At 41.5% G+C, this 12,367-nt stretch overlaps 1 long non-coding RNA gene across 3 annotated transcripts in view; it reads right to left on the reverse strand.

The window, feature by feature from the left end:
- Positions 1–12,367, reverse strand: part of LOC112668630 (uncharacterized) — a 152,641-nt gene that overhangs the window by 71,367 nt on the left and 68,907 nt on the right. Inside the window, exons 3-4 of one of the 3 annotated variants that reach the window (XR_003141750.3) lie at positions 9,999–10,245; positions 9,023–9,121 (exon numbers count right to left, since the gene is read on the reverse strand). The exons of 1 other annotated variant lie outside the window; for it this stretch is intronic. This is a non-coding gene — a long non-coding RNA (uncharacterized LOC112668630). The remainder of the gene's footprint in view (positions 1–9,022; positions 9,122–9,998; positions 10,246–12,367) is intronic. One more of the 3 variants, XR_003141752.3, reaches the window with a different exon arrangement.

Below are 12,367 nucleotides of genomic sequence, written 5' to 3' on the forward strand. Positions count from 1 at the left end.
ATAGAACACTGTTTTCCAACAATAACCCAGCAGTGAATTCTGCTAGTGTATTTCTTTGTGAAACATGTTTATGTGATAGTCTTCCAATTTTATGGTGGAAGTTTATCACCATAAGGTGCATTTCATGACAGCCGAATAACTACATTCAGTTAGGCTTGTCACCATGTGCCTTCCGTATCAAGACACATGCTGATTGTATCAAATACTGTTGACTGTCTTAGTGCCACAAATAGAAAAGATGATTACACTGCTCTGTGTAGATATGATGCAATATTATTCACACTGCAAGAAATCGAAGGTCAAGGTTGTCTAATGACATTAGAAAGATTGGGTATTGAAAGCTTCTTAATGCAGTGAGGATTCACTAATGGGCAGATGACATGTGTACCTTAATGTGTGGATGATTCTTTATGTAAACGGGTGGGATAGAGGTATATGCATATCAAATCACTGAGCATCCTTAGGTGGGGATATGGGTTATTAATTTATCTTTTCGAAAATAAATCAAACCAATGCTTTAAGCACCCCCTTCTCAAAATGCATTTATCGCAAAGGATTGTGCCAGAGGACAAGAGATCTAAAATTTTGCCTCTGTTCTGCACAGACACATTCTATGATGGCATTGGCAAATAACGCATGTGCCTTACACCTTGGCATTCCCAGTTTTTTGGGTTTTAGCATAGTACTATTGGCTTTTACTCTCATCTAGAATATACTGAAAGGCGGGACACCTGGGTGGCTCAGCAGTTGAGTGTCTGCCTTCGGCTCAGGGTGTGATCCTGGGTCTGGGGATCGAGTCCTGCATTGGACTCCCTGTGAGGAGCCTGCTTCTTCCTGTGCCTGTGTCTCTGCCTCTCTCTTTGTGTCTCCCATGATTAAATAAATAAAATCTTTAAAAAAGAATATACTGCAAGGCATATCATCATGAAGCTCTACAATCAGATGGATGACTCTAAAACAGTAAAGATCACTAGCCAGTTAAATTTGAAATGTATTTATATGCCATGGTCAAACAGCTGTTAGTGTCTGATGCCAGCTCTGCAACTGACAGAAAGTAGACGAACTTAGAAATTTAATTTCTCAAAATCTCATTTTGATAGTTTTTTTTTAATTTTTATTTATTTATGATAGTTACAGAGGGAGAGAGAGAGAGGCAGAGACACAGGCAGAGGGAGAAGCAGGCTCCATGCACCGGGAGCCTGATGTGGGATTCGATCCCGGGTCTCCAGGATCGCGCCCTGGGCCAAAGGCAGGCGCCAAACCACTGCGCCACCCAGGGATCCCTCATTTTGATAGTTTATATGTAGTAACCTGCGATCTTGTTTGGGTCTCACAGTTCTTTTGTAATCATGTAGTATACCTCAAAAAAAGAAGAAGGAAGAGGAGGAGGAGGGGAGAAGAAGAAAATATATTCATTAGAATGGTTTTTAAATAGCATGTTTTCCATTAATTTTTCCTTCACATCCACATACTCATGAACTAACCAAAAAAATCATAAAACTGTGATTTTAACAATTTATCAGATCAATGCACAGTTAATTTAAGAAATCAAGCAAATATCCGGATTGAACATCTGTTTGCAGAACAGCTGTGTCATGGGGACTATATTAGCTTTCAAAGGATAAAGGTTAGTTTGGTATAATTAATAACACAGATGTGTTTGCCATTTAAAGGATATCTGCAATTCTCTAAACTAATGGCCTTTATGAACATGATCCACAAAGTGTCCTGGAAAGAGCCTGTTCATCATAGTCATTTGGCCAAAGTGAGAGGCATCTTGATCTCTTATTAGGAAAGGATGCTAGATGAAGGCCCAGCTAGTAGAGACAGAAGAATATATTCAGACATATCAGTCACGAGGAATAGGATTCAGTTTTTTCCATTAGGTGGTAATTGGAAATAGTGTCTTCAGAGAGTTCTTCTGAGAGCAATAGCAGGCTGTTCCAATAACTGAACAGTGCTAGGGAATCTGAGAGGGACCTGAATTGCAGTTCCAAGCTCTTGACTAGTTGCCATTGCTACAGACTGCTCTAGGTATTAAGGCCTCAAACAGCCCTACAGTCACCAAGTAAAAAGAGGAAGAACCAACAAGGCAAAGAAAAGCTATACATGCGACTACCCTTTTGGATGGGACTGGACAGTGATATGCATTACTGCATGGGACAGGCCCAAGGAGGCTGGGGGTAGCAACAAAGATTATTGGAAAGGAGACCAGGAAATCATCTCTGTTCTATGAAGAAAAAAAATGGATGAATGTAAAAGAAAAAGTAAAATTGGGCTTTAGAAGATTCTTCACAAACCAGGGCTCCAGGAATGGGTCATGGGCCCCAGAAGTGGGGACCTGTGTCAGACAATATTTCCTATTCCTCAATGTCTGATATAGGTGTTTCTAGGGTGGGCTATTTGGCTGAATAGAATCAGTCAGCTGAACATAAATAAAGAATCAGGTCACTTAATTCAATTGTCTTAAAAGCTTAATTGTTCAGTCATTTGGTTATTTAATAAATCTTTGCCCATTTACCATTATGCCAATTATCATTAATCTAATTAGTGCAAAAATAGTAATAGTGCAATAAAAGGTGCAGTATGATCACGATATTTGTGTATCATGAGAGCAGATGAATTGGGACCTTACAAGAAAAATTATTCTGAACTTTGTGTGTGGTGGGATGTCTCCTTTTCTTTTTAAATTAGAAATGCCTGGCTTTATCCAATAACCCAAGAGTTATCTCAATTAATTGATGCTATTGTGGTAGTAGCTTCATTTTTATGCTTCAAAATAAATGCAACCTTTACTTTGTAGGGAACACTACTTTGGATATTTGATAGAAAAGAAATCTTTAGTTAATGAATTCACAGTCCCTCAGGCCTCAGTTAAGAAGTATATTTTAACTACTTTCTAGGTGATTCTTCTCTACATTTTTAAAGAATTTTAGCGAAGTCTAATCTAGAAATTATATTCACAATTTTAAATTTGTAGGTCAAAAGATGTTTGTTGTAAGCTTAGATACACTTATATTAATGATTTCCGTATCCACTAGATTATATTTTTCCTCTGAGTGTGTAGAAGTTTCTTCCAGTGGAGTTTGTCAATCCAGATATTTCTGTAATACAATGTGCGCTTCGTGGTCTAGTTGCTTCTTTGAGGACTAAAAGTATCAGTGTTTGTATATTTGATCAATAAAGTGGAAAGAGCTGGATTTGGGAAAAAGAAGTGACCAGGATGGCTGAGATAAGAGGTCACTTGCCTCAGCCACCACCAGCTAGGCTGAGGGAGAAACAGGACTCTGATTACCTTCGTCATTACTGACCCTGAAACAGACTGACCCCAATGAGAAGTGGCAAGAACATGAAAGTATTTTTTGAGCCTGACTCCTTGGTATGAAACTGCAACATAGTCATGAACTACACAAATCTTTTATCCACTTTTAACCACTTACTGTCTTTTGGAACTTCAGTTTCCTCCATTTGTAAAATATGAGTTCTTTAAAGTTGGATATTTTGTAAATTTCATTGTAATTTTTGGGACTAAGAATCTCTTAAACATTTAAATATGGGAGTAGAGTTGCAAAGAGAAAGACAGCAGATTGTTCTATTTAATGCTTATTCTCACAATAACCAGCTCTGGGTCATTAACTGATAACAGGGATCAATGATTTTCCACCTTGCCTTAGTGAAATATGTCCAAAGCTATGGAGTAAATATTTCCAGAACACAAGAATTCATTAAGGAATGCTGTGGAGAGAAACTACTTGCACAGAAAGGAAAGGGGCAAATAATAACCACTGTCTTAGCAATAAATAGAAACTTCTTAACTATTGTCTGAGGAATGATTATTCAAAGAAGGAAAGAGGGGAAGAAAGGAGGAAGAAAGGAAGGGAAACAGAGAGAAAGAAAGAAAATCAAAGTGAAACGACAACAAGCCTATCACAAAGAGCTTACAATCCGTCAAGGGCAACACAGCAGCTGAACTTGAGTGTGGACTCCAAGAGGCCACTGCCCATTGACACAGCCCTGACCATTTGACCCTCAGTGTTTTCATTAAAACCCAAGTATCCATCATATCTCAGACTGTGTCAGAAGCTTGAAAAGACTTGTTTCTGCTCTCTACTCAGTAGCTCCCTGTTAATTCAGACAGGGGTTTGCAGGGTACCTGGCTGGCTCAGTTGGAGGAGCATGCCACTCTTGGTCTTGGGGTCAAGCCCCACATTGAGTGTAGAGATTACTTAAATAAATAGGGGCGCCTGGGTGGCTCAGTCAATTAAGCCACCAATTCTTGATTTCAGCTCAGGTCATGATCTCAAGATCTTGAGATTGAACACTGTGGGCTCTATGCTGGGCATGGAGCCTACTTAAGATTCTCTCTCTACCCCCCCTCTCTGCCCCTCCCTCACCCTGCTGTGAGTATGCATGCACATACATGCACTCTCTAAAAAAATAAAAAACAAATAAATAATAAATAAATAAACTAATAAATAAACTTTTCAAAAAAAAAAGGTCAGGGGGTGAGGGGTGGTGGATGGGTTGCTAACCAGTTGGAAAATGCTACCAGGAAAATCAGAAAATAAATCTTCACTTCTTCAGTATGTCAGAATTTATTGCCATTTATCATTAGGAGTTTACAATTATCAGCAGCAGGAAACGACGGCCTAAAATGCAAATGTAAAGGAAGAAAGCTTCTGTTTGCAATCAGATTTCCTCCTCTTCCTTTTCACTAACCTTTCTCTAAGGTCAACACAATGCGTTTCAGTGCTGGAACACAGGACAGTTTGATTTCACCATGAGAACACATGCAGGACAGCAAGCAGGAGGATGAACACACAAAGGCTGCCCAGTTGTCTCAGCTGTGCCACCCCTGACAGCCAACTCCTCTGCATGTGGGAAATCTCAGCCAAGGTCAACAAAACTATGAGCCAATGGTTATATTCAGTGGGACCAGAAAAACCACAGATTTTTACTAAATGCCTATGGTTTTGAGCCACTGCATTTTGTAGTTGTTTGTCAGTCACCATTACTGTGGCAATAGATAACTAATACAGTACCTTATGCTACCATTTGTATTGTCAACTAGTATTTTTATATAACTCTTGATTTGATTCTTGATACTTCATATAATAATAGTAATAATACCTTAATTTATTGGATTCTTTCTATGTGCCACACACAGTGTTCCTTATTCAACCATTCATTCAGTCATTCATTCAACAAACACATATCTAACACTGCCACATATTGTTGTTAGGGATGTAGTCATGAAAAAACAGAGGCCCAGACATTAGAAATTTGGTCTAGCTGAGAAAAACCCCAGTCTGGTTGGGAAAAGATGTGCATTAAATCATCTTACAAATGTTTAAAAACTATGATAAAGGCTGTGAAGAAAAGCTATAAGGAGTAGACCTTAGAAAGGGAATTTATCTAACTTAGAGATCAAGAAAGTAAGATTTTTTTTGTCTTGAAAAAACTCTATTTGAGAGAGAGAGAGAGAAAGAAAGAGCATCTCAGGCCAATGAAGTCCTACTTACAAATGCCCTGAGGCAAGAGGGAACAGGGCTAATTCAAGGACCATGAGGGCTAGCATACCCAGAATGTGCCCAATATTAAGGGGAGTTGGAGCAGCAGTTTGTTGTTTCCACCCGTTAGTCCTTGACAGAGATGTGGTAGGGCAAACACACAGGCCTGAGAGCTGGGTGGACATGGGTTTAAAGGCCTACCCTGCCCCATGAACAAATCGTTTAATTTTTCTAAACTTCTGTGACTTCATTTTTTTCAGGTTAAAAAAGGGATAGTGATACCTCTTTTCAGGCAGGGGCACAGGGACATACAACAAAAGGGTTTGCAAATGAGTGGACACTCAGTAAATGCCAGCTTTTATGATGACCACTGGAGATTCAGTAATGGAATGTGTGTGTGCATCTAATGTTGACTCATTATCATTATCATCAAAAGGCAACCAGCCTTATGACACTCATAAGTCTAAATATGACACTGGCATTGAACTTCACCAGGGATTAAATGGCTCAATTAGTAAAAAGCCCTGTTAATTTCCCAATCCACATCCAACTCTGGAAAAGGCCTCAGGTCTTGCGCCTATGGTCTTAATGATTTGCACATGGGTACCATCATCTGACCCCTTCAACATCCTCTGATGGGAGGGTGGGCAGGGGGTCTCTTCAAACTTCTCCCACCCCAAAAGAAGTAGCAGTCCCAGGAAAATGCAAGCCTCTGAACTTCCTCTCTCATATTCCCCATTTCTCTACAAGTCTTGCTTCCTAACCACTGCCTCCCTGTTTAGGTTGAAAAGCCTAAGTTTACCCACTATGCAATGCCCTTTAGCAAAAAGCACACAGCAGAATGTATACACCACCAACGGCACATTTACTAACTGACCAACAGGATAAAAAAACAAACAAACAAACAAACAAAAAACATCAAGTGGTTTAAATCAATACAACAGCCTCATTCTAGCACCTAATACAGTGTTTGGTCCACAGAGGGGCTCATTTAGTGTGTGTGCGAATGCTGCCTTTGGATGTCTGTATAGTATAATGGTGAAGAGCAGGCTGTCTAGGGGCACCTGGCTGGCTCAGTGGTTCAGCATCTGTCTTCACCTCAGGTTGTGATCCCAGGGTCCTGGGATCAAGTCCTGCAATAGGCTCCCCATGGGAAGCCTGCTTCTCTCTCTGCCTATGTCTCTGCTTCTGTCTGTCTCTCATGAATAAGTAAATAAAAATCTTTAAAAAAAGAAAAAGCAGCTTGTCTAGATTTGAATAGATGCCACCCTTTTACTTACGAACTGTGCAACCTTGGGCAAGTTACTAAACCTATCAGAGCCTGCTTTGTCTGTAAAATGGGGATAATAACCACCTTATGGGTTTTTGGAAGGAGCCTATGAGATAAGGAATGTAGCCCTCTTAGTGGAGTGTCTGGTACTCCACGGGGTCCACACACACTATAATTATTGTTCCAGTGAATGCTGTCGAGGCCTCCCAGAGAGGCCTCCAGCAGACAGTGTGTTTATTCACCCAGGTAGGGGACCACAGCATACAGTAAAGAAGTTTTCAATTCCTACAAAAAGGCCTTCCTTTCCCAGGCTCTTACCTACAGGCAAAGGTTGCTGGCTCACCCCTACCTCAAGCTACTGCCTAGTGGTTCCCCTCCAATACCTATAAATCCCTTCACTATTTTTTCTCAGAGAGGGGCTCAAAAAGAAAGCAACAACATAAAACAACTTCAGTTCTCCATAATGAAATTCACAGTATGCTAAAAATATTAGGGAAACTATGAAGTTGCTATTTTGAGAGGTCAATATTTGACCATTTTCCGAACTAACAAAATAATCCAACAGAGCCCTGTGGCTCACCAGACCAGGGAAGTCAGGGGAAGTCAGTAAAAGTTTGTTATTTTTAAATTACTTGTTTGTTTTAGTATTCCTCTTTCAGGAGTTCCTTTTGTATTAGCCATGAACTGTGCAGCCTGGATTTGCCTAACACCCCCTTCATCCCCCAGGACCTCCCACAAGCCAGGTCTCTGGGCTATCACGTTTCCCTTCTGTTATCACACTCCCTCCAGAGAATCACAGAGCCCAGGAGGAAGAAAGACCTCAGCAGGCAAGCCCCTTCCTCCAAACACAAACCCTCCCTGGCATGTATGTGCCCCCTACTCTGTGTCCCTGAAGGACCACGCACGCTGGGCCTGCCTTACTAGCCCATCTGGGTTGAGGGTGCATACAGATTCTTTCTCCTTCGTGGCGTTTAGAGTCATTCTTTTCAAATCATACACCCTGGACTTCAGGAATTAACAACACTACTTTTCAGCATTGTGACCCTCAGTCAATCGAAAATTCCTGGAGCCTCAGGTCTCCTATCTGAGACACTGAAACAATACTGCATGCTGCATTCTGACCTCACAAAGCTGTCGTGAGGTTCAGATCCCACGTGACAGGCAAAATGCTTTGGAAAACACTCTGCAAAGTTTATTATTACCCCTCCCGGTGCAAGTAAATAAGATGTTAGAGAAACCTGTGCCCTCATTCATTTGATTCAAATTACCTTTGAAATCTGATTTATTTTTAGCATGCCAATTTAGAAGTCCTTTACATATAAAGCAAACGAGCATTGAAGCAGGACGAGAAGTCAGGGTAGCACACATTTGATAGTGTCCTGGAACTACCTAGGTTTTGAGAAAAGTCTGGGAGCCCGGATACCCCTTCTCAGCCAGGCAGCCTTTCTGTTGCTACACTGTTTGGCTCATGAAAACTTTTAAGAAAAAAGGAAGTTATAGTTATTGACTACTTTTAAATTAGAGCAATATTTCTATTTCTACAAAGAGTGATTCCTTTTGGCTCAGGAAAAACAGCATTGATTTATTTCCTTAGTGAATTCAACCAGGCAGCTTAAAATGTAACCTAATAATGTAATTATGATTATTAGGGAATGCCTGGGTTAAAATAAAAAAAAAGACCACCAATACCCAGAGAGTCTGTACCCTTTGTGACATTCACTGATTTAGTCACTCCTTCATTCAACAAATATTTACTGAGCATCTGCCATGAGAAGGGCATCTGCCGGAGGTGCTACGGATACAACTGTTAATAAAGGAGCAAAAAATATGAGATCTGTGTTCATTCAAATCATGTCCAGTAATTCTGATGATCAGGAGAACGAGGAATCTAATGTGAGATGAACTTCTAGTTAATCATGTAAGTTCAAATACTCTGTGAGAAAGCCTTGCACTTGGCTTCTGTCTGCATTTCTTCTCCAATTAAGACTCAGTGTCAAAGAAGTGAGGAGTCAGATCAGGAATCCTGTGCTGCACACGTGGCCTGTCCGCAAGCTCAAAGTGTGGCTGCGTGGGTCCCCTCCCCTTCTCTGAGCCCTCATTTCCCCATCCATGAAAGGAGAGTGTTTTCCCATCTGAGTGCCTATCAGCACTCAGCACATGTGAAAATTGAGATGCTTCATTTAACAATCTGGATGTCCATCTTCTGACGGATAATGAGATCTGGCCACTCAGGGGCACTTACCTCTAGACAACAATAGATCAAAGATGAGGAGCTTCAGTCTCTTTAGATGCCACCTGGGCTCTAGAGTTTTCCATGGTCTCCATTGCTCCCTGCTGCCTCCTGAGACAAATGCCAAGGATATATGTATATATTTTTTGTTCTCCGCAGTCTCCACTCATTTGTAACCTGCCAGGCCCAGGTGTAGGCATTTGCCTTGTAGCGCCTCCGACCTGAAGATCTCAAAAAGGAGAATTCTAGAACCATGGCCAAGGTGTCTTCCTGAAGACCCTTGAGTTGGTTAGAAATGGAATAAACCACTATCTCTCACTCTGTTGCACATTGGGCCCTCATGGGGAAATTTTAAAAGATCCTATGCCCAGAAATTCTGGTTGAGTTGGTGTTAGGTGGGGTCTGCATGGCATCGGTATTTTTTAAGAGCTCTCCAGGTGATTCTACTGTGCAGCTGCTACTGCTTCTCATTAATCAATGTGGTATGATGATCTTGCTGTCTTCGATTCCAGGAGATATCTCCACATTCAGCATGTCCTAGATCCCAGAGTTCTAGTTTTACCATGGGGGCTGGCTTCCTCAGCATGTGACCTGTGCAACCACACGACAAACACCCCATGCTTAGAAGGAACCTTTTCTTGGTTTAATGCTCTGTTGTCACCATCTTGAAAATCTTAATAATTTTAAGCAGGGAGCCCTGTATTTTCAGTTTGTCCTGGGCTCCTGAGATCATGTAGCCTGTCCTGCTTGCCCCCATCCTGGGGCTGGATTCCCTCAAAAGCAATCAAATGGTTACATCTTGGCCTCTAGTGTGCAATGTTAGCCCACCTTTTCATATCATTCTGAAGTGATGCTGCCCCTGAAGAGCAAACTATTTCCTCCTCTCCCTGTATTCTTGCCTTAGCACATAAAATAAAAACATCTGTCCTCTTGGAAGAACATCCCTGCCTGCTCACTCATTTTTCCCAAGAGAGGAAGAGAGACTTACCTAATTAGAGAGTAGAGAAAGGTCTTCAAGGCACCTGCTTAGACCCCCATCCAGATGCTCATGCATTCGCCTCCCTGCTCAGCAAGCCTTGAGCAGTTTGGTATAGAAGCTGGTTCTCCTCTTCAGCGGCTTTGTCTGCTTGAGAGCAGTGTAGTGGTAGTGCAGGCTGTGTATGCTGATCCTGCCACACAAGAGCTATAGGACCTGGCGCATCCTGCTTATCCTCCCTGCAGCTCCATGTTCTCACCTACGAAATGGGGATCATCAGAGGGCAATCAGGGAAGGGAGTGGGGAGGAACAGCCCAGCTGAGCCTCAGGTCCAAGCCAGGTTTTCCAATCGAATGCTGCCAATAATCAGACTGATGTTTTGATTCCTGGCCCCTGTATCTACTTCTCATATGGTTTAGAACCTGTAAGAGGAAAGCGCATGATTATGCTACGACACAGGCCAGTCGTAAAGCTTTGTTTTGCCTCTTTCCAATCCCACGCCCATTGTGCACATGGGTTGTGACCAATCCCAGGAGGCTCCACTCCTCAAGCCCACAGTCTGGAAATGCCACCCATGGGCTCGGCATCCTACAGTTAGAAAAACTGTTAGAGATGGAAAGGAATTGGCAAACCATCTTCCAGATGTGAACGTGAGGCAGAGAAGCCCAAGGTTGCCCAGGTTGTCAGTGGCAAATGAAGAATCAGATGGGAGTCAATGGCCATGTTGCTGGGTGCTGTGGGAAATTCCCCCACCTCGTGTGTGGGGATAGGGCAGTGCTCAGTGTGCGGCCATCCCTCTTCTTCCAACGATTGTTGCAAAACGGTGACCTTCGGGGAGTAAGTCATTCATAATCTTACGTGTGATGAATGTTTAAAGGGACAAAGGAGGACCCTGGTTGAGCAACATGAAACGAGGAAAGGAGAGGGGCACAAAGCAAAAGAAAAAAGAACAGGCTGTTCTTCCTTTGTTTGCAGTGATGCTTGCAAGTCTCAGCTGTGACGAAGACCTTGCACAGGCAGTGTATGAGGAGGGCAGGTCACACAGGGGTCTCCCCTCCAGGAAATAACCTTCAGCAGCATTGTTTTCTAATATGGAGGATAATGAACAACACTGTTGATCCAATTTGCTCTTTTTCTCAGCATAGAACTTTCCCTGTGCTGTCAGCCCTTTGGATTTATTGATACTACCGAGAGTTTGGAGAAATATAGGCATTACTTTGGCTTTTGGGCTCTTTGTTTCAAAAGAAATGTTGGAATTGTCCTATTTGACAAAAAGAAAAAAAAAGAAAACAGGCTTGGCAGTCACAATGGCTATTTCTTACATTGAAAGGAAAGAAAAGGAAAGATGAAGGAGGGAATAAAATAAAATAGGTTTTTATTCTCTGGTTCTTCAATTAATGGTACAGAACACCAATGATTTTGGTGGGAAAAGTATTACATAATAAACAAAAACTCCAACCTAATAATGGAACAATCTTTGTTATTAGCTTGATAGCTTTGCCCTGCAAATATCATCAGAGCAGCTGGCCGCAGTAATAGTAGAATATATTTATATATATATATATATATATATATATATATATATATATATATACATCCCTACCACTGATAGTACAGAACAGCTAAGGTCAGGCCCCATTACTGAACACACCTAATGTTGTTTTCTAAATTTTCAACACCTATTCAAATAGAAGCCTGAAAAGAAAAATTGCCTCTCACTCCAAAGCTTTAAAACACACAAAAAGGCACCATATTGCCACTTTAGGGACACATTTGTTCCCTGCTGTTGCTATTTTATATGTCATTTCAGTCCTGCAGTTAGCTATAAAGCAAATCTTTTCTTCTTCCGGAGAGGAATAAGAGCTGCCTGAAGGGAAACAAGAATGGGAAGCATCCTTAAAATGACTGATTTACAATTGGCAAGGAGATACAATATGAAAATTATAGCTTTCTCATTTTGAACATGGGAGCCTCAGCTCTTACTCTGAAAGTACCCCCTAGAGGCCCCCTATTGGCACAAGAGAGAGGATGTCATGTTTGGGTTTTCAGAAGATATGGGGAAAGAGTAAGATTTGTTTGTGTGTGTGTGTATGTGTGTGTAGTAAGTATGTCTGTATGTGTTTGTGTGTGCTATGTTTAAAATAAATGTATGGATTGGGGGTGGTAGTGAGTGTAGTGGTGGTAAAGGAATGGATTCATCTGGGGTTAGGCAGACTTAAAGGAAATTCAGAGAAGTTAGCATATGCCACAACTCATCATGTACCGGAGGGGGTCTAGTCTAAACATAAGCATGGAATTCAGGTACCTTGAGTAGTAATCCCTATTTTGACATATGGTGACATATGGTGTACCCTTGGGCAATTCCTGTGACTGTATTTTGA

Source organism: Canis lupus, chromosome 23 (genome assembly GCF_003254725.2).
Source record: "Canis lupus dingo isolate Sandy chromosome 23, ASM325472v2, whole genome shotgun sequence".
NCBI classification, from domain to species: domain Eukaryota; kingdom Metazoa; phylum Chordata; class Mammalia; order Carnivora; family Canidae; genus Canis; species Canis lupus.